A 26,585-nucleotide genomic window follows, 5' to 3' on the forward strand; every position below is an offset into this window, starting at 1 on the left:
AGCAGCATGAAAAAGAAGACTCCAACGGAAACGTGACACTATGATGAGGACGGCGGATGACGGCGGCATAACGACAATGGCATGACGAAAGCGTGGCGACGACGCCATGACAAGGGCTGCACGCACGCAATTTCTACACCGCCCGTACGCTCCGCCAAGATCGCATACTCTTCTAACCCATTCGCTATAATATCATGCTGATCCCGTGCACTGTAAGGGTTGCTAATGATAATACGAAAAGGGGCATCTGGACAATAGGCGCGTGGAGAAATTCGCCGATTGCCGCAACCCGCAAGCATCGGCTAATGCGGCGGAGTGACGCGACATTGCGATGACACTGACCTCAGCACCTGAGCTATCAAACGTCACAAATTTATCGCGCAAGAGTACGTGTGTCTCTAAGAGCTATACATTATCTTAGTAGTCTCTTGCAGCACTATGGATGCTGCGAGTCGTTTTAGCCAATAGGAAGCCCAAACACCCCTCAAAGTGTGTTCATCCGCGCCGTGTCGTCTGCTCGACGCCTGCTCTGCCATCTTTCACGGTTGGTAGATTGACGCAAGAAAATTTTAACGGTGCAAATATAGGCTACGTTTACTTAAATGCGTCAGTGGGGCCATAGCGGGGCTGCGTTTCATCTATACGCTTTCTGAGCACTTCCTTGCAGCTTGCTTAGTCAGAAGTAATGGCGAACGCCCGTATAGATGCCGCGTCGTATGGTGACCGTCTACTTGGCGTTTGCTTGCCACAGTAATCTCGTACCGTAATAGAGCGGAGTAGTAAACTATTGATGGCAGTGAACAAATACGGCCTTATAGACTGCCGCATCGACAATCATTACCAGTGCTGATGCTATAGCGCTATCATCTATTTGAAGATGAAACCACATTCACGGCGGGGCACTACCTCTGTAGTACTAGCAGCGCCAAAACGAACATCTTATCTAAATAATTACGACTAAACATACTAGATGCTTTGCTCGCAAAGCGCGATTGCACTAAGCGACGATATTTTACATGTTCCATGGGGCAGAAAAGTCGGCTTTGCCCGCAACGAGCGGTAACAAAAATAATAATCATCACTGACGTCATCAGAGGCTTGCGCGACGTCAGTAGTAACACAGCATTAAAGTTAGAACAAGTTAGAGTAAGGTTACTTGAGGTGGAGTAAATTTAATTAGACCCACCTGCAGAAGGGTGGGTCTAAAATGAATCTGCAGAAAACTAAAGTATTGTTTAACAGTCTCGGAAGCGAACAGCAGTTTACGATAGGTAGCGAGGCACTGCAAGTGGTAAGGGAACACATCTACGTAGGAGAGGTAGTGACCGCATATCCGGATCATGAGACTGAAATAATCAGAAGAGTTAAGAATGGGCTGGGGTGTGTTTGGCCGGCATTCTCAGATCATGAACAGCAGGTTGCCATTATCCCTGAAGAGAAAAGTGTATAATAGCTGTGTCTTACCAGTACTCACGTACGGGGCACAAACCTGGAGGCTTACGAAAAGGGTTCTACTTAAATTGAAGACCACACAACGAGCAATGGAAAGAAGAATGATGGGTGTAACGTTAAGGCATAAGAAAAGAGCAGATTGGGTGAGGGAACAAACGCGATTTAATGACATCTTAGTTGAAATCACGAAAAAGAAATGGGGGGCATGGGCAGGACATGTAACGAGGAGGGTAGATAACCGATGGTCATTAATGGTTACGCACGGGATTCCAAGGGAAGGGAAGCGTAGCAGGGGATGACAGAAAGTTAGGTGGGCGGATGAGATTAAGGAATTTGCAGGGACAACATGCCCACAATTAGTACATGACTGGGGTAGCTGGAGACGTATGGGAGAGACCTTTGGCCTGCAGTGGGTGTAACCAGGCTGATGATGATGATGAAAGTTAATTAAGATGAAGTAAAGTGAATGAAGGGGAATTAAAGGGATTTAAAGTGGATTAAGGTGGATTAAGGTTCATAGAACTTAGAGCAACCCGGCTTAATTTGAATTAAGGTAGGTGGATTAACATTGCTACATATCGCAGCAGGATGGATAAAAGTGGATTAAGGAAGATTAAGGTTAGTACAAATTAAAACACGGTAGAATAAAGTGGATTAGTGTGTAATCAGGTTCGCACTAATTACACCAAGGTGGATTAAGCTTGAGTTGTGAACTACACGTGACAATCTACGACGCTACGTATCATGGACGTTTTCAATTAAAGAAGTCATTATGTTATCGCATTCGAATCACGTAAGGATACTTAACTGGCTATCAAGATCTTCTCTTGCTATCAGGGACGAGAGGCAGTAACGACAGCAAATTGGTATCGGAGAGGGTGGTCTGGGCTGCATGGATGCTGCCACGTTGCTACATAATCGCGGTCGGATTGGCTATTACGGTTACCGGCGGTAAACGCCACACTTATTTTGCCGTATACGGCCCGCATGCGCAAAGGGCTGAACATATTACGTATCGCTGGAATGCATCATGTACCAAACAAAAAAATGAGCTCTCTAACTCCGCCCTTAGACAGTTACGTCTAGAACTACACCAAGAAGCATTGTGCACGAAATCCTTAGATGGCACTCTAATTATACCTTGAAACAACATGTTGCTGCGACGCAGCACGGAAGGCAACTAAGGCCCAGCGCCTTGGCAGTTGCCAGGTGTCTCACAACGCTGGCTTAGTGGGTGCTTCGCCTTCGGCGTTGGAGGCGTCGCGTGTCCATGATGTACGACATAAGACAAAGGGGAACCCGCCAGCATTAGTCAGCACCAAATGAAATATAACATAGCGTGAGCTTGATCTATCTTTACTGCCAGTTCTACTCGCCAACCTACATATTAGCTCAGTAGAAGTGCTAGTCGGCTAATAATGCACGTATGCGCAGCGTTCATGCCAGCAGCGAAATACAGAACGCTGACCTGGCAACACAACAGAGGCGATTGAGCGTAGCGTTACCAGTGTATCCTCATTGTTGCAGTTACAGTTTCGCCTTCGTTACTGCAGCCAAACACACTTTGTCTCTCTAGAGACGCTCCGACCCTCCGTGCGTGAGCAGCGCATGCGCCATCAATAGCGGGGCAGGACCACAGTGGCGACGGTAGCGCCATTGTGATCCTTCACTGCGAAACACTCGGAAGAGTGGCGTCGCAGCGCTATTGCAAGATATTTGCTTTGCATGATCCAGCTTCGAGCACTTGCCGACTTGGCGACCGCCACGTTGTCAGCAGGGAGTCCATGCTCTCACCGCCTCGTCATAACACGTATCACGCTCTGCTGTCATGCTTTCTGTAGTCAGACGCCGCAACGCTGCGCATATTTGCAACGATTCCGACTTTTGTTGCGCCGTTGCAGCGGCGGCACAAAATTGGTTTTCTGCGGTCACTGAGGCTGGACCCGCAGTAGATGTGCTACGTGGGAGACAAGGTTTAAGCGTAAATACGAACGTGCAGGAACAAGTGCATTCTTTTTTACTGTTCCACACATTTCTACCATCACAATTTCTGGCTTCTTTCTTATAGTGCAAGTAAAAGTAATTGAAATCCGAGTATAGGTTCCGAGTATCCAAAAATAGGTTTGAAGCCTGATGCACAATGCTAATTTGCGAACATTCAGAACGCAACTCATGAGTGGTTGGAAAGTTGCTGTCACTGAAAGCAGACCAAAACAGAAATGTTCAAATTTGCGTAATATGTCCGGAGTAATGAAAGTGGCAAGTGCGCGGCTATGTTCAGTTACCTCAACCTGGTTACAGGCAGTTCAAGATCAAGTTTTCAAAACAACATGCGAATCACTGGGCGCATTTGGTCACGCACAAGACTCATGTATCTGCAATTTTTTACAGCAGCTGCAATGGAAAAGCACAGCGTGTGCGTTGTTTGAGCGAGAGCTATGAAACCTGCACGGAATATTGCCATGAATTTGTGAAACCGATAAAAGATCCGAGGACGCCTAATGCACTTATGAGTTGTGAATGCGAAAGCAATAATGTCCAGTTGAATGCCGCTGAACAGTCCAAGTGTTGCGCTGGCAGTAATGTAACATAGCCGTACGTGCTGCCCGAGAAAGAAACCAGCAGCAGACTGCGGTGCCGACACCATATATATATATATATATATATATATATATATATATATATATATATATATATATATATATATATATATATATATATATATATATATACTACTTCTAATTCTACTTGAATCCTACTTCTACTTAAATTGAGGACGACGCAACGAGCTATGGAAAGAAGAATGATGGGTGTAACGTTAAGGGATAAGAAAAAGAGAAGATTGGGTGAGGGAACCAACGCGAGTTAATGACATCTTAGTTGAAATCAAGAAAAAGAAATGGGGGGGGGGGGCATGGGCAGGACATCTAACGAGGAGGGTAGGTAACCGATGGTCATTTAGGGTTACGGACGGGATTCCAAGGGAAGGGAAGCGTAGCAGGGGGCGGCAGGAAGTTAGGTGCGCGGATGAGATTAAGGAGTTTGCAGGGACAGCATGGCCACAAATAGTATATGACCGGGGTAGTTGGAGAAGTATGGGAGAGGCCTTTGCCCTGCAGTGGGCGTAACCAGGCTATATATATATATATATATATATATATATATATATATATACATAATATGCATGCACTCTGCGTTGTCATACTGCCTGATCTCCTGCTTCACACTTATCTGTCTGCATCCAACTTCTTGTGTAGCGCAGTGCGAAGCTCAGCCACTGCAATATTTCTTTATGTTGAAAAGCTATATACGTTGCACTATCTGCTTTACAACCCGCGTTGTATACCGCTTGCTTTCATGTACTCCCTGGAATGTATGACCCCTACAATCTCTTGCAGGTTTCTGTGTGTCAACCATGGTACAATCTACCATTACTTATGTCCTGCCTAGCATGAATCAAATTTTCTAGGCATCCCAGCCTGATGCCGCTAGCTTTGAGTATTTTTCGTGCGTTAGTTCATTATAAGGGATGATAAGCTCGTTTACAGAACAGCGCGCTGATTGATGTGCATGGTTAGCAGACGCACGCTTCGTTAGAGAGGAGCACGCGTACCAAATTGCAGAGTGATAAAGTCACCCGCGCTTCTCATCTAGCCACCGTGGTCTGACAAAGCGTGCGGAACGCGGTCATCGGAACAGAAGGGTTCGGACAGAAGTTCTCTTGTTTACATTTTTTGTTGCGACTTCTCCTCCGAAACTCCATTCCGCAAGAATGCGTATTTTTCCTTATATTGCACACTTATTGTGCAAATGATGTTAGCAGCAATATTCCTTCTATCCCCTTAACTCGTATGTTCCGCTTTTGCGAAATCGTTCTTCCGTTCAATGTGGAAAATGCGATTTCCAGTCGCACCACGAGAGTCTACGTAGCTTCTTCTGATAATAAATTGGCCGGAGTGCTTGTAGCGAGAAAGGAAGGCAATGTCAGTTTCCTGGGTAACATCACGCAGCGAAAAAGTACTGCGAAAGAAAAACGCCCGGTCGCAATCTTTCACGTATGCACTTAAGCAGAAACGACGTCTCGCTAGTAAGTAGAACGAAAAATCTGTTGTCATTTCGGCAAGCATTTGTACGCCACAGTGAGGAATCCGGTATAATTTTGGCAACCCGTGGTTCTTTAGTGGGCACCAAAGGCACGTTACACTAGCATTTTGCCATTCAGCTTCACTGTAATGCATCCGCCGAAACGGGGATCGAAACCACAAACTCGAGCTCAGCTGTGCCAAGCAATAGGCACCGAGGTATGCCATGGTGATTGCCTCTACTACTTGACGGAGTTTTTTTTTTACCATGATTTGTTTCTCGCCCAGCGTGACGCTACGATGTTATCTTGCGGCGACAAAGGCGTACTCGTTCTTGATAGGAGTGTCCATTAGCTCCGATTGCAATGGCCTTTGGTTGCAAAAGAAAGTACTAGAACGCATTCTATGCTAATTCCCGTCCTTCGAAGAAGAAGCATATGCCATCGACACCGCTCTGAGCCAGTTAGACGGAACACCTTTCTCATTGAATAATATATTCACATCCTGGTCTCGCATATCCCAGCTGTGGCAGGCGACAGAAGTGACCACTCTGATTCCTTAAGGCATGGGAGGTGAGCAACTGTCTGCAATACGGCTTGCTTGACTTTCTGTCCTTCTCTTTACCTTTTCCTCGTCTTTCCTCTTCCCCCAGTGCAGGGTAGCAAACTAGGCTGACCTCAATGTTTTTAGTTTGATTTATCCATCCTTCTGTCTGTCTCTCTCGTTTCGGTACAGTGGTGGGACGTGAGCATAAGAATTCTGCCTTAAATATATATCTGCACGAGCGATATACTTAGCTTTGTTTTTTTTCTCATGTATCCGCGCACAGTCCGTCTACTTTTCTGAGCTGTCGGTGTTATGCTGAATGAGTAATACGACGGTGGTAGTACTTGCTGCCTGCGTTAGCTGATATAGGTGACAAAAGTTGAGACGACTCGCATAATTTTACTTTTTCTCTCAAGCAGATAATTGTGCCATTCCTATAAGCTATCGAAGTGATAATACGCAGCCTTACTCATAGTACCGGTCACTGAAATAGCATACTAATCATGGTCCGTGCTTGGCATAAAGTGCTGTTCGACGTATTCACCCTGACCTAAAGAAAGAAAGAAAAGCGAGGGTAAGAATGAGCGACGCAATTTTTTTTTTACAATAGTGCGGGACTCTGCTGGTGAGCTTGAAACGCGCAATGCATCGTGCATGCTATTCAGATCACGCTTCACATCGCATCGACGAAAGAATTTCAAGAGCGTGGGCACCTCGATTCCATCAGCGCGTGACGCTTTCTCTTGGCGTTCCGGCAAACTCTGCAGAGGCCAGATCTAATTTTGAGCACTTTTCTGGGAAGAAAAGTTTTTCACTGCAGTTCGCCGAACTAGTTTTTCTGCTGCATGACATCCACTGCGTTTCGCAAGAACTCTCGGCTGCACAATTAGTCGCGGAAATAAAAAAAAAACGAAACACCATTTTACCCATAGTGCTGACCTTGCGCATTCACTCCACACTGCACTCTCCGTTTAATTCTAGGGTCCAATAGCATAATACCCTTCCGTAGGCGAAATTTAATCACCCAGACTTATTCCTGCCCATCAAAATCTCTGCGGTACTATGGTTACCTACCATGCAGTAAACGAAGAGAGAGATAATGAGAGCAAGTTTGGACTCATGGCGCTAAGCTCGACGTAGACTGAAGCCCAAACGCGAAAAATAATGCGCTGCTTTCAAATGAGTTAGCACTGACAAACACTTCCGGTCTAGAACAAAATGGCATCTGCAAATGTGCTTTATTCAGGGTAGAGTTGATCTCCAGTCACAAGAAAAAATGGTTGTCGGTTTGCCATTTAACCGTGTGCATAGGTTCTGTTCACAACCTGTCGAATCCCGTGTGCAATATTGTCGCGCACATAACAAGGGTATGGGGAAAGGGATAGAAAACAGGCGCTTGCACAAGAACTCTAGAACGTGGAGGTGACGTTCGCATGTACCAGAGCCACAGGAAACGATTCCATCAGCTGCATTGTTCTTGATGTTTATTTAGTACAACAGGGATGCACTTATCAATAATAAGGAGCCGCCACACGTTTTCGGTGGTGTCTTTACACCTTCCGGAGGAGTTTAGGCCGTCAGCGAAAAGAAAAAAAGAGCGTACTCACAATCGTCACAAGTATCATTTTCCAGTCAAGCTGTAAGGAAAACCTCGCATCTGCATATTTTACACATAACGTGGATATACCGTGTACCCTCGCTAACGCTAGCCAAGTTGTTCAATGAAACAAACAAAAGATTTTGGAAAGAGGGCGCAAGAAAGAACTTTGCAAACTGTGGTGCTCGGTCATCAGAGCTGTAACGACTGAACATTGTATGTCTTAAGATCGTATGTGGCACCAAATTTTTAATTATTACTTTTTTTCGTTGAATAGCTTGGCTAACGTAATCTGCGACACCCTGTATATGTGAGAGCAGACAATAAAGATGCGCTTCTTCACCCTGTGGTGTGAAAGCAACTGGCATATGAAACAGCAAGTTATGCCTGCTGATTTGATACAACATTGACAATCTGTAGAAGTTGAACGCTTTGTGATGTGCGTGGGGCGGTCGGTCTTCTATGAACGTCCTGATACGCCACTACGAGAGCTGATTTACTATTCAGTCGCGCTTTAATCAGAAGAATTCGTTGCAAAGTTCATGCACTTTGGGTCTTTCTACCTGTCTGTCTGTCTGTCTGTCTGTCTGTCTGTCTGTCTGTCTGTCTGTCTGTCTGTCTGTCTGTCTGTCTGTCTGTCTGTCTGTCTGTCTGTCTGTCTGTCTGTCTGTCTGTCTGTCTGTCTGTCTGTCTGTCTGTCTGTCTGTCTGTCTGTCTGTCTGTCTGTCTGTCTGTCTGTCTGTCTGTCTGTCTGTCTGTCTGTCTGTCTGTCTGTCTGTCTGTCTGTCTGTCTGTCTGTCTGTCTGTCTGTCTGTCTGTCTGTCTGTCTGTCCGTCCGTCCGTCCGTCCGTCCGTCCGTCCGTCCGTCCTCCTGTGCCGCAGTGCTGGCGGCGCCTACCAATTCGAGCCAATGGGTAAAAGCTCGTGTTCGCGATGCCGTCATGGTCGGTGCATCTTCGTCGTTCGAGCTTCGTCATGTAACCGACTCTGCCATCTGATTCTCGTGTACCAGATGCTATCGAGCCTAGCGGCACGCGCAAGAAGATTCAGGCATGTTGTCTGCCTAACTACAGCATGGCAGCCTCACTAAAGCGACTCGGATCAGTGGCCCTGACTTTTGATGCTAACAGAGAATCCATTACAGGGCCGCAGCTTCTGCGAAAAGGGCGTCAAGTTAGACTTCGCTTTCCTCAAGGGTTTACTGGTACTGCTCGAGGATGGTGCACCACTATGGTACTTATGGGCGCAAAGGAAGAGGGACGTGTTCGCAATAATCGAGCTGCTATTGGCAAGCTTTCTAGCACCCACGACATGTACGAGGTCAACGATGAACGCGTGGTCAAACTCGTTGTGAGAGTGAAAGAGCCGGTCGAGGCAAACCACTTCAAGCTTGATGCCATAAAGAGCTATACCTGCAAAACGCTTCTCATAGCTAGGATTTCCACAGTACGTGGGAGTACTTTTTTTCCTTCCCTCTTATTAGGTACCTCACTCAAAGCCCCGCGCAATCTACGTGCCATGTGACGGAGCTCACGTGAGCTGACACTTGTGCCATCACAAATGGCGGGCATGCAAGGACAAGCACAGAACGTTGGTGGCTTCAGGCGTGCTGTCCTTTCGCGCAGGCCCAGTGTTGCGGTCACGGGATCTACTGACCGTTAGGAACGCACCCCCTATGAAGTGGTGAAGACAGCGGCAGGACGAAATGTTAACTTTAGGGACAAGCCCATGCGCTTCCCGCGGCCGGCACTCCATATCGTGCCATCGTTGCGAGGGTAAGTGCTCGCGGTCGTCGAGTAGGCTATAACTGCATGTGTGCGTTTGCGAGTGACACCTGGCCTATTGAGCTTATGGGGGATGGTTAGTGTACCTTACACGGCCCCTTCAAGCTACAAGCGCCCACCGAGATGGTGCTGTGGCTATGGCGCTGAGCTTATGAGCACCAGAACACGGGCATCGATCGAATGCTGGCGGTGGCGGCAGCATGTTGATGATGGCTAAATGCAAAAACGATAGTGTAACTAAATACATCTCCACATCAAAGAAGCACAACATATTAAAATAAATCCAGAGGCCGTTAACGTCCAAAATCACCCTCTAGGTCAATGAGAGACGCCGTGAACACCAGGAATCAAACAATAAATAACAATATAAGCCTTACTTCGCGCAATAGCTTAACAATAAATGCTATCACCTTGTCGAAGTTCTGCCTTTCGGTCAAAACTCCTACATTTCTTTTTTCTTAGTCGAGATCACAGGACAGCCCACTCTTTCACTGGCCGCACGTCCCATATTTCACCGCTAATAACAAGTCAGTAAAACGGTAAGGCCTACAAAATCGGAAACAAAACGACCAATTGTTATTACTTTAATTTATTGTGTCATCTCTAGTTTTGGTTGCATAAAATGTAACAGCAACCGTTGTGGGTATCAATGTTTATGTACAATTAAAGCATGGATATTAGGAGGCTGCATCAAAAAACCATGCAGAACGCATCCCTGATGTCTATGCGAGCGAAGATTACTGAGCTTTGGAGAACGTTGCATTGAAATACAAGATGTACAGTGTACAGGTTACTTTATGTAAAAATGAGAGAAGTGCGGCAAATTCCGTCAATCACTATGGTAAACCTTGCAGACCAAGCGGTAGTTTTATTCAGCATAAGAACACCTTAGGTGGCCATACATGTCAGACTCGACGTTGCAGAAGCGCAGCACAGCTCTAGAGTAGAGAGACGCACAGCGAATTTCGGTGGCGAACATGTCCTGTAACTTCTGTCTCCTCCGTAAGCTACAATGTGCGTGCTTTCACTTTTATAGCGATATAATTATACGGACACTCGAGGCGCATTTTCGCCTTCGCGTCGGCGTCGCCGTGAGGTTCCGTATAAAGCCCAGTGGCGATGAAATCGTCTCCTCGCGCCGTATACTGTATGGGCGAGTGAAAACGTGGAAGGGTAAGCTGGCGATCGCTGCTCAATCTCAAACACGCAACTTCAGAAAGCGGGAAGGAAGCGTGCCGCCTTCCGTCGCGCGCAAAGCGTCAAGGGGAGGGGAGTGAAGTGGAGCGTGAGTGGTCCGGGCGGCGCGGGCGGCCGCGCACGCCAGGCCAGGCCGCTGTATTTTGAAAGCCATCTGCGACGGGTACAGAGTCCGCGCTGCTCCGTGTTTTCAAGGCGTAATTCTCGTTAATGCGAGCGGCTGCGCGAAGGTCAATTCGCTCGCTGCTGCTGCCGCATTTCCTCACTGCAGCGTTTTGACAGCGAGTTTCCGCGGTCATCGAGTGAGATGTGTTCAGGGACGCTCGTGTGCGCGTAACACCATGCTTGTTAATGTCGTTACACCCACGGGCATCCTTCTGTGCCTATGAAGAGAAAGCTAGGGAGGCAAAGCGCGCGCACTTGAGAGAGCTACTGACAGGAGACCCGCGTTTTAATCCTGGTTTGCTTTGGCTGCAGAAGACAAAACATGAACACCGTATTATCAACAGTTAAATAAGACAGAACATACCACTCAGTGTAAATATTTACATATTTTGCGGCTTTTCCCTTCCGTGTCTAGGGACACGCGAAATTGTCACAGGTAGCAGCTGCGTCGATTTAGCGTCTGTTCCAAGCAACCAAAAGCACTGTCAAACGCTGCTGCACTATGCCTGGCAAGGTGTCATAAGTACAGCAGCCACGCGCCTATATATTTCCCTTCACAGCCACAGAAAGTTGTCCACAAGAATAGAATGCTTGTATTTACAAGTTTACACAGCGAAGAAAACTACTATTTTTACATCGTCCACTAATTTGCTATCGCAATCGATGCTTCAACTTTCGGGAGAAACTGTGAATTTATTTAAATGCGTGGACACTTCTATGCATAACCAACGACAAAACTGTCTGACCATCCGTCCGTCCCATAAGACGACCGCGGACAGCGCGCGCAGCAGCGAGCGAACTCAACTTCGTGCTGCCTCTTGCTTCAACGCCAACGAAGAGGCGAGAACACATCGCTCACGGAGCTCTCAGTACATGCCTCACTCTGCCACTTTGGCAGATCGCTTCCAAGATGCGAACCTGCGTATCTCTCTTTATTGCTAAGTATGTGGCAAGAACAGAGCGCGTGAAGCTATCGGCAGTCACCACTCTTTGTCAGCATCGGAGATCGCTTTCAAGGTGCGGCCCGAGCGGTGGTGCTATACGAAGCCACCGCCTGTGTACGTTTGGCCAGGCTTCATACTGGTTGGACGCAGATAGATAAGGGGCTAAAGAGCGATAATGGTTTGCAGTCTTCGGAACGCCATCAGCCCAACAGGCGCCGCCACCTGCAGCACTTTTCTCGCGTCATAAATGCGCTTGCGCCGCCATCCTCACCTGTTCATGTCGAGACAGCGCTGTCCTTTGTACTGACCTGATAAACTTAATAACATTGATGACAGCATGCTGCGTGGATATAATCAGGTGGTAAGAGAGAGAGAGAGAAGTTTAATGATACGAAATGCTGAGAGGTCGGCCTGAGGTATATTCCTCTAGCCAGCTACTCGGCATTGGGGGAAGGGGAAGAGGGAAAGAAAGAGGGAAAAAAGAGGTGCATGATGGGTGACGACGAGGATAGAAGGAAGATGTAGAACATATGGCAAGCAATTTGGCATCCTCAAAGTCTGCAATCCAGGCCCGTAATTTTTAAAAAGTTCAGTAATGCCTGGATGGCCTTGAAACTCGATTGAGCATCTGGCCAAGGGCCTAAAATAACGTCCTCCGACAACGGTGCGCTGTCGAGACGCGTAAGGTCGTTGTCCAACCTTTCACGCTCCTCCACGCACTTAGGGCACTCACAAAGCACATGACCTATAATATGCTTACGTATACTTAGGCGATTCCCAGAGGAGTTCCTCAATGAATATTTTATATGCAAATAGTTGCTATGCGACACGGCCAACAAGCGGGCATGTCATCGGACAGCATCCATTGCTTAGTTTGAAAGAAAATAGAGGGAATAAGTGTTCTTACCCATTACAATGTTTGTCCTCTGCTGGGAATTCGCAATGCAAATATGCACGAGAAGCATATAAGCAAATTCATAAAATTGAGAATCGTCGTCAAGATCCTAGTCTTTCTGTGGAAACATGATCAAAGAATCGTCCTCAGCCATAAATCACATGTCCATGCCTTGATACGACTAGTCGTCAATTCTTACAGCTTATCGTACTGCAAACCTGCAAAGGTCAACTTTACTGTTCTTCTTGAAGCACTGGCTTTGATGATTTAGGAAAGAAAGAGCACTTCAAACACCGTAGTATTGATATCTGTAAGTGCTGTAATAAAAAGAAATATGCAGATCCAAACGCACATTTATAATCTATGTGAAGCGAAGATTTGGTAAAGTGGTTATTATATGCTTTACAACTAATGCCGCTGCGTACAATTTTCTTTGTTTTCGTCCTATCGAAAGTCTAAGGATATGCAATGTTTATGAGGGTTGTAATATGGGGTTGTTGGTATGTTAGTATGATGGTAGCGCGAACTTAAGACAGCACAAAAGAAGACACAAGGCAAGAGAAGTCAGTATCCCTGTGTGTCTTCTTTTGTCCTGTCTTTTAATCGCACTACTGTATACCTATACAAGATGCAATGTTTATGCTTACCACCTACAAAGGTCACAACCTCGTTCTTAGGCAATGTTTATGCACGACATCGCTCACAAGAGAGAGAAGTTTCATTATACGAAATGCAGAGAGGTCGGCCTGAGGTATATTCCTGTAGCCAGCTACTCGGCGTTGGGGGAAGGGGAAGAGGGAAAGAAGGAGGGAAGAAAGAGCTGCATGGTGGGTGACGATGAACAGAGAAAGAGGATGTAAAACATAGGGCAAGCAATTTGGCATGCTCAAAGCCTTCTGTCCAGGCCCGTACTTTTTAAAAAGTTCACTAACATTTGGATAGCCTGGAAACTCGATTGAGCATCTGGCCAAGGGCCTAAAATAACGTCCACCGACAACGGTAGGCTGTCGAGACGCGTAAGGTCATTGTTCAACTTTTGAGGCTCTTTCACCTACTTTGGGCAGTCACAAAGCACATGACCTATAGTCTCATTCACATTGCACAACTCACAGTCCGGATACTCGGTCCGTCGCTTGAGGTGCACCTATCCGCGTGTAAACATTACCCCCAGCCTTAGTCTGTGCAGAAGACTGGCACCTGTGTTGAATTTTCGGTTGTAGCATAAATTTCATGGTAGGGTCCAATCTCTGGAGTCGTCTGTGTCGATTATCCGGATTGTCCCAGTGCTTTTCTTGTCGATTTTCGGATGACACTGGAGAGGAGGCAGTTGGCATCCGCTCTTGAAGAAGGAATTGCAAGCAGTGACTCTGGTTCTTCGAGTGCTTTCTTCGCTTCAGCATCGGCCAGTTCGTTGCCGTGTATGCCACAGTGACTGCGAATTCACTAAAATGTGGTGTGGTTGCCGTTTTCTTGAGCTGTAATGTAGAGCTTGGCAGTTTGAAGAGCCAACACTCTGTAAGCGCTTTCTTTAAACACCACTTTAAGTAGTTGCAGAGCCAATTTTGTGTCACTGAAGACTGTCCATACTTGAGGAGGTTGTCACGAAATATATTGAATGGCCTCTCTGATTGCCACTAGTTCTGTAGATGTTGTAGTCGTCTTGTTACACTGACGAAACCGTTGAATGACTTGATGCGCAGGCACGACGAAAGCCGCACCGGACGCATACGACGAGACCGATCCGTAATACACACATTCACCGAGGAGTCATATTCTTTCGGCATATAGTCAGGTGCTAAATGTCTAAGGCCGACGGTAGGTATTCGCGATTTTTTTTAGAAGTTCTGGGAATAGATAGACGTACCCGTATTTTGGACATTACTCATGGGGGCATACGTGGAAGGTCAGCGGGGGCAAAGTACGATGGTATGGCAGATTCTTGGCACTTAATGGCTCTTGAAAAAGTGGAGTCCGGCCGTATATCGGGAAGTGTCGATTATGGGTGGCATCCATGAGGGCACAACAGTCGCAGGAATACTCGAAGAGGTTCGCATCGTAGATAGATAAAAGGGTGGATCGAGCCTCCTCGATTGTTCCGTAGGTTGAGGTGCATCGTGGAACACGGAGACATGTTGTCAGCATCGGTGCCTGGCCACTTTCCAGCGCACGCGAACATGACCGGCTCATACCGGCTCATGATCGTTCACAAATAGAAACACCGAATCAGGCGGATGCAAAGTGCGAAACGTCTGCGCAGCAATGTCACGAGGAGAAATGGGTTTATGTTGCTTGTAGAAGGAAGAATGGTCAAGAAAGTGTATCCATGTAAAAGCACAAGGATAAAGCAACCTTTAAGCATTCAATACCTCTTGTGCCACAGTGGCTCATACCCACACACCCACACAGGTGGCACATACGAACACGCCAAATAAAAGAGAATAAAGTAAACCGAATCCGTTTATTATTGCTACATCTGCTTTATGTAGAGGACCGAGACGACGGGAGTCTTAGCGAACTCTGTCTCGCTTTGTGCAAGATTCGAAACAAGCTGTCCTTGTATCTCCTCTTTTCGGGGCACCTATGAGAATATAATTCAACATGTCATTAGCAGGTGCGTATGCTTTAGATATGCCATTAAACCTATATTACATGATAAGGTATTATGTCGAAATTTTCTTTTTGTGTAGCACAGAATTGAGATCCGCATACTTGCACTCTAAATAAGGCCATTCGCTGGTATTTTCCTTCCATATATATATATATATATTGTACTGAAGAAGAATGAGCAGTAGACGCTGCTTAGAGAAAGACGACGACGACGAGTGCTTGGAAGGCTTGTGCCTGTGTCGCCGAAGCTCTGTGTCCCCTCGCTGCGGTGCTCTGCTATCTGAGCGTTTTAGCAATCGAACTATAACGCCTCTTGACATTTGGTGGACGTGCTGGGCCCTTCCCAAACCTGGAACTCCGCAGCCGGACGCTCCCTACCGTTTCTGTCATGCCTCAGGACGCCGCGCAGCCCGATCCTCCCCTGGCATCGCCGGTCGTCTGCTCCGGTGCTCTACGCCAACGAGATCCTCGGGTCTTCAGCGGCAACGACGACCATCACGTGGAGGATTGGCTGTCGTCATACGATCGCGTGAGTGCGCATAACAAATGGGATGACAAAGCTAAGCTGACTAATGTCATCTTCTATCTTTCTGGAGTCGCTAATCTCTGGTTCCGGAATCACGAATCCAACCTCTCCACCTGGACAGCATTTACCCATTCTTTCAAAGAGGTCTTCGGTCGTCCTGCTGTGCGCAAGCTTCGCGCAGAACAACGCTTGCGTAGTCGCGCTCAGCAAACGGGTGAAAACTTCACAAGCTACATTGAGGACGTAGTTGACCTTTGCCGGCGCATTAATCCCGCCATGCCCGACTCTGAAAAGATCAAGAATGTCATGAAGGGCATAGAGGATGACGCCTTCCAGATGCTCTTGGCGAAAAGTCCTCAAACGATTGACGATGTCATTACTCTGTGCCAGAGCTACGATGAGCTCCGGAAACGACGCCTTACTACGCGCCGAGCTGCCGCGCCCGACGACACGATTTCGGCTTTAACTGGCACTTCCAGTGCTGCTCCCGCCCACTCTTCGTTCCTCAACCAAATCACGCAATTCGTTCGCGAAGAAGTCGCGCGCCAACTGTCACTGCTGCCTGCTACCCAGTCGTCTGAGTCATCTTTGTCCCCGGAACTCCGACGCGTCATACACGAGCAAGTCAGCGGTGCACTACCTCTCGCTAATCAGCCACCCTCAGCGCCGGTTCCGCTCACGTACGCTGCAGTCGTCGCCAGGCCAAGACCACCGCCTGAAGTTGCGCATTACACCCCCACAAGCGGCTTCTACGCCTCGCCTTCTCCAGCTGCGAACTACTTGCCCAGAAGCGGCTTCTGCGCGCCTCCGCGGCCCCTACGCCCAGCTCAAAACAGTGCACCGCTACCTAGGCCCTCTGTTAATAATCCTTGGCGTACCCAAGACAACCGGCCGATCTGCTTCGCGTGTGGCTTTGCTGGCCACGTGGCACGGTTCTGCCGCCGGCGGGGCTGGTATCCTCCTGATACTGCGAGATGTCAAGGGGATACTACTGACTCCCAGTCCCGCTATTCGCCACCAGTTCCGCACTTCGCTCCTTCATCTCCTGTTCCCCGAAGCTTCAACACACGTCGGTCTCCATCTCCCCGTTGACGTTCCCTCTCCCCCATCGTCCGTCGCCCTCCAACTGTGGAGGAAAACTAAAAGGCGCAGTTCCGGAGGCAAGAACTGCGATCTCTTCGAACTGCTCAAGCCCTCATTTATTGCCTACGAACATCATTGAAGTTTTTGCCGAAGGTGTCGCCGTTCACGCGCTTGTCGACACGGGTGCCGCAGTGTCAGTGATTGCCGACCAGCTTCGCCGTACGCTCCGAAAAGTCGCGACGCCGTTTTCTGTCATTTTGCTACGTACAGCCTGCGGTGAGCCAATTGAGCCCTTAGGAACATGTACCGTCCGTGTCGCCATACAAGACAGTCTACACCACATTGAGTTTGTTGTTCGTTCCCGCTGCTCTCATGCCATCATTCTAGGATGGGACTTCCTCTCATCTCATCACGCTGTTATTGATTGTGCCCGTGCGGAACTTGCGCTGACTCCATTTTGCGGCAGTCCTTCTGAAGACTTGCCTCCGCCTTCTGCTCGGGTGTTCGTCACCACTGACGCTGATATCCCTCCTTTCTCTGCCGCCCTTGTACCCGTTTCCTGTGCTGCTTTCTGTAATTCCACAGTTCTTTTCACGCCATCTCAACTTGCTGCACGCCGTCATCCCTTCTTGCTTCCCTTTGCCCTCCTTCCCTTTCGCCACGGCTCCAGCGCACTATACGTTTCGAATCCGTTTTCGTGTCCATCAAGCTTACATCGTGGCGAGTGCCTCGGCTTTGCTGACGAATTCGACACGAGCACTGTGTACAATGTGCCTGATGACTCGACTCCTCTTCACGCTGACGCTATGGCTCTCCCTGCCTCTGCGCCTGCGCCTGCATGTGACCGAACATTTGCTCCATTTATTGACCCTACCCTCACTCCGAGTCAGCGCACGCAGATCGTTGACCTCCCTAACCAATTTCGAACTTCTTTCGACCTCCAAAAACAATGTTTAGGACGTAACTCTACAGCCGTTCATCACATCGACACCGGCAGCCACGCACCGCTACGCCAACGTCCATACCGTGTGTCCGCGACGGAGTGCCGCGTCATCGATGAGCACGTAGGAGACATGCTTCGACGCGGCGTGATACAGCCATCACACAGTCCCTGGGCTTCCCCGGTGTTGCTGGTCAAAAAGAAAGATGGGACTATTCGTTTTTGTGTGGACTATCGGCGTCTAAATAAGATAACCCGGAAAGATGTCTATCCTCTTCCCCGTATCGACGACGCACTCGACTGCCTCCAAGGCGCTGAATTCTTTTTGTCCTTAGACTTACGATCCGGTTATTGGCAGGTCCCCGTGGCTGACGCAGACCGCCCGAAAACAGCATTTGTTACGCCAGATGGCCTATATGAATTTACCGTGATGCCCTTTGGCCTCTGTAATGCACCTGCAACATTTGAAAGAATGATGGATAACATCCTCCGGGGCCTCAAATGGCAGACATGCCTTTGTTATCTAGATGACATTGTCATCTTTTCCCCAGACTTTTCTTCTCACCTGTTCCGCCTCAAACGCGTGCTCACTTGCCTTGCCGATGCTGGACTCCAGCTCAACTTAAAAAAGTGTCGCTTCGCCGCCCGGCAGCTAGTCATCCTTGGCCACGTTGTTTCGAAAGATGGTGTGCTCCCAGATCCAACCAAACTCCAAGCCGTTGCCGAATTCCCACGACCAAAGACCACAAAAGAACTCCGCAGCTTCATCGGATTATGCTCCTATTTTTGTCGTTTCATCCGAAACTTCGCCACCATCATAGCGCCTTTGACGCAGCTTCTCGCGGGTAGCCACGACCTCTTGGCCTGGCCGCCAGTTTTCGATGCCGCATTCACGACGCTGCGCCCTCTTCTAACCTCACCCCCCATACTCCGACATTTGGCCCCAGTGCACCGACAGAAATACACACGGATGCCAGTGGCATAGGCATTGGCGCTGTTCTTGCACAACGAAAGACTGGGTTCGATGAATACGTTGTTGCCTTCGCTAGCCGCGCACTCACAAAAGCGGAAGCAAACTATTCCGTTACAGAAAAAGAATGCTTGGCTATCACTTGGGCCATAACTAAGTTTCATCCTTACCTCTACGGCCGCCCGTTCGACGTCATCACGGACCACCATGCGCTCTGCTGGCTGTCGTCCTTGAAAGATCCCTCAGGCCGCCTCGCACGATGGGCGCTTCGCCTCCAAGGGTATGATATTCGAGTGCTGTACCGCTCTGGCCGCAAACACTCGGACGCGGATGCCTTGTCTCGCTCCCCAGTGTCAGACCAGCCCAATCATCAGAAAGTACAAATATGCGAGTCCTCCCTCACAGCCACGGATATGCTTTCGTAGCAGCAGAAGGATCCCTGGATTGTTGCCATGCTGGCTTTTCTGTCAGACCCATCAGGGCCTTCTACTGGCCGTGCATTGCGTCGCCAAGCACACCACTTTGCTGTTCGTGACGGGCTCCTATACCGCCGTAACTACCTCTCGGATGGGCGCAAATGGTTACTCGTGGTTCCCCGGCATCTACGTTCAGATATATTTGCAGCGTTTCACGACGACCCGCAGTGCGCACATGCAGGAGTACTCGAAACATACGCGCGCCTGCGAATTCGTTATTACTGGCGCGGGATGTACCGATTCGTCCGCCAATATGTCCGCTCCTGCCTGGCTTGCCAACGCCGCAAACATACCCCTCATGCCTTAGCTGCTCCACTGCAGCCATTGCCTTGTCCTGGACGGGCCTTTGACAGGGTCGGAGTTGATCTTTATGGGCCACTTCCGAGTACTTCAGATGGCAACCGCTGGGTGATAGTGGCGATTGACCATCTCACACGCTACGCCGAAACTTCGCCTCTGCCCAACGCATCGGCGCGGGATGTTGCCTGGTTCCTTCTGCGTAACATCATACTTCGCCATGGAGCCCCCAGAGAGTTGCTGAGCGACAGAGGCCGCGTTTTTCTTTCTGATGTTATAGAAGCCTTGCTCAAGGAATGCAACGTAATTCACCGTACCTCTACTGCATACCACCCGCAAACCAATGGCATGACTGAGCGCTTTAACCGCACTCTTGGCGATATGTTAGCCATGTACGTCGCATCTGACCAAACCAATTGGGACCGAATTCTCCCCTTTGTGACGTACGCTTATAATACCGCCACACAGACCACTACAGGATTTTCCCCGTTCTTTCTTCTTTACGGACGCGAGCCTTCCTGCACAATGGACACCATTCTTCCGTATCGCCCTGACACAACAGAGGCTACTACCCTGTCCGAGGCTGCTGCACACGTGGAAGAGTGCCGGAAGCTCGTCCGCACATTTACTTCGGAAGATCAGCAGCGACAGAAGCACCTTCGGGATATTCCCTCTTCTCCGGCACCCTATGCCCCTGACTCACTGGTCTGGCTTTGGGTTCCCGCTACCAGTCCTGGACTTTCACCCAAGCTTGTGTCCAAGTACCAGGGTCCCTACCGTGTCATCAGTCAAACGTCTCCTGTGAACTATATGCTCGAACCCCTTGAGCCGCCTTCCGATAAGCGCCGCCGAGGGCGCGAAATCGTGCACGCTCAGCGACTCAAGCCGTACTTTGACCCACCTGTGCTATCGTGCCCGTAGGTCGCCGAGACGGCTCCTTTCCCCCGGGGAGGCAATTGTACTGAAGAAGAATGAGCAGTAGACGCTGCTTAGAGAAAGACGACGACGACGAGTGCATGGAAGGCTTGTGCCTCTGTCGCCGAAGCTCTGCGTCCTCTCGCTGCGGTGCTCTGCTATCTGAGCGTTTTAGAAATCGAACTATAACGCCTCTTGACAATATATATATAGTGCGGCGGATATATATATATATATATATATATATATATATATATATATATATATATATATATATATATATATATATATATATATATATATATATATATCCGCCGAAATGCTTACCAACCCAGCCTGCAACCATGTCAAACCTGGCAAGTGACGCAAAGAAAGCCGTTGAATGCCCGTGCGGATGAACATCGTGGGCTTTAGCCGTTTATTTCATGCGTTAACACCACAACCTTGGGCCCCAGGCACTTTGCATATGAGTGTTATTTTTTTTGAAACTTATGTTCTTGGTCGCTCTCGATAAGCAGGCTTAATTTTCCACGTTCATCTTCTGCCAACCAAGGATAAATCAGTGTAACGGCCTCGCCTCGCGACGCTGCAGCTCTTTCCATTCAAAATAAAATCCCAGTCTAGCCTCCCCCCGCCTCCTTTCATTTTTGCGTTTTGCCGCATTAAGCGTGAGACGTCAAAGTATCGGGGAAATGAATCCTAAAATCGAATAACAGTCGATGGCAGTGAGTAGGGCGGGGGGTGGCATATGAGACGGGCGCCGCTTAACGCGGAACAGGAATCCAGGCAGTGCGAGGGCTGAAGTGTGTGTCTTCTCGAAAAGACGACAAACGATACAGACAGACGGCAGCATTTGCTTCTTCTTTGGGTGAATAAAGAGTAGTTTCACAGTTTGAGAACCAATAACAGCGACTGTCTTTATCTTGGTTTCGAGAATGCGCCTCGTGAAAAGCGGTATTTCGTGCAGATGAAATGGGTGTCAAGACCCACAATAGACAAAAGGGAACGGAGTGAGGCTGTAAATGGAGGTTTGGGCTGCTTAAGTTCACAAAATGTCTTCATTGGCACGATAAAGATGCCCCGCTCTCCCAAGGGAGCCTCATTCCTCCATAACGACAAACTCCCTGCTTGCTCAGACTGCGTCCCTATTGGTACATGTGCGTGTGTATTTGCGCGTTTTGCTCATCTCTCTCTCTCTCTCTGTGTGTGTGTGTGTGTTTTGAAATATGCTTTCTCGGTGTATAGTATTTCTCGCAAGCCTCATTCTTTTCCGCTTCGGTTTGTGACAGCTAAAATTTTCTTCCAAGAACTTCCGCCCAATTCCTATGTTGAGAACACTCATTGTTTATCAGAAATCACACAGTTACAATGTCACAGATGGAAATCGCTCTAGCAGAGGCCACCTAGCAACCACTCGACGTTTCTGATTTTAATGACCTCTCTGTTTGCTTTACTCTTTTAATTTCACTGCACTGCGTTTACGTTATCTCGCTTTCATTGGATTTTGTATGCAAACAAAGCGTTGAGAATTGCGCCTGTTTTTAATGATACTTCAAGATTTGCACCCCCTTCCTTCGGCGAGTGCCCAAGACATTAAACTGCAAGGAGAAATTTCCGGGCAGATTTAATTCTAACAGGTCGATGGACATTGGGGTCTTCAGCGAAGCGCGCTTATCGCGTTAAAAGTTTTCTTAGAAAACTTTTATGCACTTCTATGTGAATCTGTTAACTTCTTCATTCATTCTGCGAATCACTTGTGCTTACATATACAACTCTATACGTGTTGATGTTGTCTGGGCTCTTAGGCATAACTTTATTTTAATGCTGACTGAGGGCTTCTTCGGAACTCTTCTGCCTCATTTTGTTACAGATTTTGTGATATTGTATTGCCTTGTCAGTCGATAAGATGTAGCCGGCCCTATCTTTAACTTCCATTTTTACATCACGTCAACATAAGGACAAAAATATGCTTAATTTATTCATTACGTACAAAAACACGAAGCCATCCTAGCACATTCATCGCAGCCAGCTTAATAATGTTGGAACGCTCAGGAGAGCAAAGCTTCAGCGCTGCGTAACCTATCACATGTCTCCTGAACGCGTGACCAGCCGCTATCGCACAAGCATAAAAAATAGAGCCTTCTCAAAATTCACGTCACGTGAGTGTTGACGTCAAACGAACACATACTATGACAAGGACAATTTCGTTGTATAAGAAAGGTTAAATCAGGGGAAGGGCCCTTATTCTACTTTCCTTCTTCCCGAAGTCATTAGGAGAGTAACGACGTCGTACGCAGGCTATCTAATGGTCGCAAAAGGTGAAGCTGACAATGAACGTAAAAAGCTTCAACAGCCAGCGTCACGGAACGTTATTCGAGAAAACTGGTAGCGTCATTTCTGATCACTTGGCTTTAACAAAGCCAAAATACCTTACAAAAGCACCAGAGAACAGAACTCGGTGATTATAACTAAGTTAGAAAGAGAACAGTCTTAACGGGGGCTACCTTCCGCACCAGCCCGCTACGTGCTCGATGGAGAAATAAAGTGTCTGAGAAAAAGAAATGAAGCAAGTGCCGACACCAGGCAGCAGAACTAACCACCATTTTACCGGCAAGCAGCGCCGCCTCGCACTTTATCTTTCAGGTGACTTATGTTGTTTGTGTGCTTGCTTTGTTTTCTGTTCCTTTCCACCTGCTGTTCTCGATCTTTCATAACTACGGCACGCCGTGACCACAAAAGCCCCCTGCCATTTATAGGCGCAGAACTTTCTTTTCTCTGCTTGGCCCGGGCCTCACCAGACCTCCGGTCAGGTAGGCTTCCCTTTTCGGTTTGGGCCTAATGTTCCTACGAGCAATACTGCGACTTTCTGTGTGGTTATTTTGCCGAGAACTTACGGACGCAGAACAAAAAATCAGCACACGCTTCGACGCGTCGTGAACGTTGGGTCAAATCTGCGCAGGTGTGTTGCGCTTCATTTCTGTTTTTCGCCGCCTTTTCCTGTACTATGCGTTCGCACGCAGCACTGGAAATGCCGTTTGTTCAAGTGACGGTGCTCGTAACTAAGAAGCAGAGCTGTTGACCTTATTCTGCGCTGAACACATTGCCGCGGAACACCTTACGCCTGCAATAGTACTGAGCGCCTTTGTGCATCGTGAGAGCTTGATGGAAGAAAAAACCTTCAAATGTTGCCTAAAACTAAATGAATAGTTCACTTGCAGTCATTACTACGAAGAGTTGAAGGCCTGGCAAGATTTCTCCGCATGTTTCTTTTTCTTGTTTTCGATTCCATACAAATGAAGAGAAAGCTTTTTCTAGGTAACCAAATTGACGTAGCGCATTATGTGCAGTACGATCAGCGTCACTCATAGAAAACCACGAAGGAAACTACACGACAACAAAGTTGTGCGAAGCAACGGTTGCATTAATAGAAACTTTGTGGTCAGTCATAATGAGCCCCAAGTATAATCGAGCACGATAAGCCCAAATTGAACCAGAAATCTAAAACAAGGCTTCAGTTGAGCTGTTGCTAATATCGAGGCACGCGGAGGAGCTGCAGGGCTTTGCTGCAATGTATTTCAATAACCCTAATACGCACGTGTAACAGTGGAACACTATTTGAAGAATTGAAGCACAAGAATCGCAACACATCTGGAATGCACGTCAAAGCCAAAACCAGGAATAAAGTGCCTCTGCACGCACAATTAAGCAGGTAGCATGCGAGGCAAGAAGTAACTACACTACGTGGGCGACAAGATACAAACCAGATGTATCCGTTGTAACACAATGGCAATAAAATTGAAAGAGCTGAACTTTATCAAGCGTGGGGGAAATAACAATTACCCGCCGTGGTTCCTTAGTGGCTATGGTGTTGGGCCGCTAAGCACGCGGTCACGGGATCGAATCCCGGCCACGGCGGCCGCATTTCGATGGGGGCGAAATGCGAAAACACTCGTGTATCTAGATTTAAGTGCACGGAAAAGAACCCAAGGTGGTCTAAATTTCCGGGGTCCCCCACTACGGCGTGCCTCTTAACCATAAAGTGATTCTGGCACGTAAAACCCCATAATTCTTTCAGATAACAGTTTTTCAACTGCACGTCATAACAGGTAGTGGACGTAAGTAATTAGCCCCTTTTACATGGATGCAGTAGAAGCGTATGGAATTCATTCTTTGTACTGCCTATAGCAATACGCCATTGTTTACAGGAATGCGTATTTTCCTGCCCATGCAGCCAAGTGGCGTAGTCTAGTGTCATTTTTAAAAGTTAGCGCTGTCACTTCTGATGAGCGCGCTTTTGCCGTCGCGGTGTGAAGCGCACCGAAAGTAAACATGCAGGGTGTCGGCTACATTCCACTGCGTTGGCCTTCATTTGCCCGCGTGGGAAAAATTTTGGCGACGTTTATACTGCGAAAACATAGGATATCTGACGAGGGTATTCAAAGTTCCTGTGTGTCGCCATCTTCAGTGCTATTCGCATGTGGCCGGCTCGACTTCAATCTCCTCAAAGTGGACTTGACAACGTCAACAATTAATCAAAAAGCTCGATGATGTTAATCTTATATATATTCAGTTCACAACAATTACACTGTTTAAACGTGGGTAATGTGCTTAATTGCAGTTTGCGCGTTACTTTACTACCATGATGGTTCAAGCCACACACCACGGCCACGGACACAATAGTGAGTTCTGATGAAATTGTATCCACTGGTTTTAATGGGTGAGTATGCGTGACCGGCAAATGTATGTAAATGTAGCCGACTTCCATTTCGACCTGAAATAAGGCCTCGGAATATTTCTACCATGATTATTTCTTTAATTTTCGAGAGAGGTAACAAACAATCACAGCAATTTTTATTTAAAAGTGAAATCATTGAAACTCATGGAACGGAAAATCCGATGCCCGGTGTTACGCCATCTGGAGTTATGGCACTAAAATTCGTAGGGAGTCGAACTTTCAAGAAATGGCTGGAGTCGGACTCACTGCCTGTGGTGTAAATTATGGCGAAGGTAATTGAGACAAATTTAGTTAATGCTGACCTAATTAGGACACTCGAACCCACGACCTTTGGTGGAAGAAAACAACAGGAAGTAACAACGCATTAGAATGAAAATGAATGTCTCTTGTGCGGGAAGGCTTTCCTCATCATATCAACTTTTCTAAGGCCACCTCTTTTTTTTTCTTTGACTTCAGAAAAACGCTTGAAATGGGTGTTGGCTGTGTTCGCCCGAGTGTCCGTCCTTTGCATGACGCTCTCGCAGACTTCTTGATGTCGCCGTACTTATCACGTAGTCGTTGTCAGGCCCCATCATCACCCGCAGCTTCACCCTTGTTGACAACAACAAACAAAAACAAAACTATTCATTGCTCGCCGCCGCAACTGTGAATTTAACTGATAGTGCAAAACACAATGCTCGTTTAAAAGCAGGGTGCACTGACAACCGCTACGTGTATTTATCTGCTGGTTCTTGTCGTATTCAGGTGTCGATTGAGGTATTCCGGAGGCCTTCGCGATAGATTTCAGGAGAGGGCACAAGGCCCAGAGGGCGAGGAATTCATCAGTGCATGTTTTATTCAACCGCTAATTTTGCCCCAAAGTTCGCCGTCTTGAGCTTCATATTTTGTCTCGTTTTATCGACCACAAGTTGGTACCTACTAAGTACTGTCGCTTTCTCACATTTAGTTTTACGTAGCAGGATCATCTGCAATGGACCCTTGCCACTTTTACCTAATAAACACTTGCCACTGACAGCAGAAGTTCAACTAGTAGCCAACACATCGCGATAATTTAACTCTGATTGCGTTCAGGTACAAAATAGTGTTCCAAGAATAATACATTGCACATGTGACTGCGACTTATGAATTAATTACTCCAATCGCGAATTTCCCTCCCTCGACAACGTGCCAGCGTTCAAACTATTCTGCGTTTCTTCTCAATTGGTATTTGGCGATAGGTATGTTCCACTTACGCAGGAGAGTGTCAAAATTGCAAAACTAGATACAAGCTGCGCTAAGTCTAGTGTAAGCTTTGCAGTCCACAGTGCAAGTGTGAATTTTTTTGTGGATTGGCCCCGGAAAATAAAATTCAACAACACGTTACGCTCCTGTAAC

This window comes from Dermacentor variabilis, chromosome 2, assembly GCF_050947875.1.
Source record: "Dermacentor variabilis isolate Ectoservices chromosome 2, ASM5094787v1, whole genome shotgun sequence".
Taxonomy (NCBI): Eukaryota; Metazoa; Arthropoda; class Arachnida; order Ixodida; family Ixodidae; genus Dermacentor; species Dermacentor variabilis.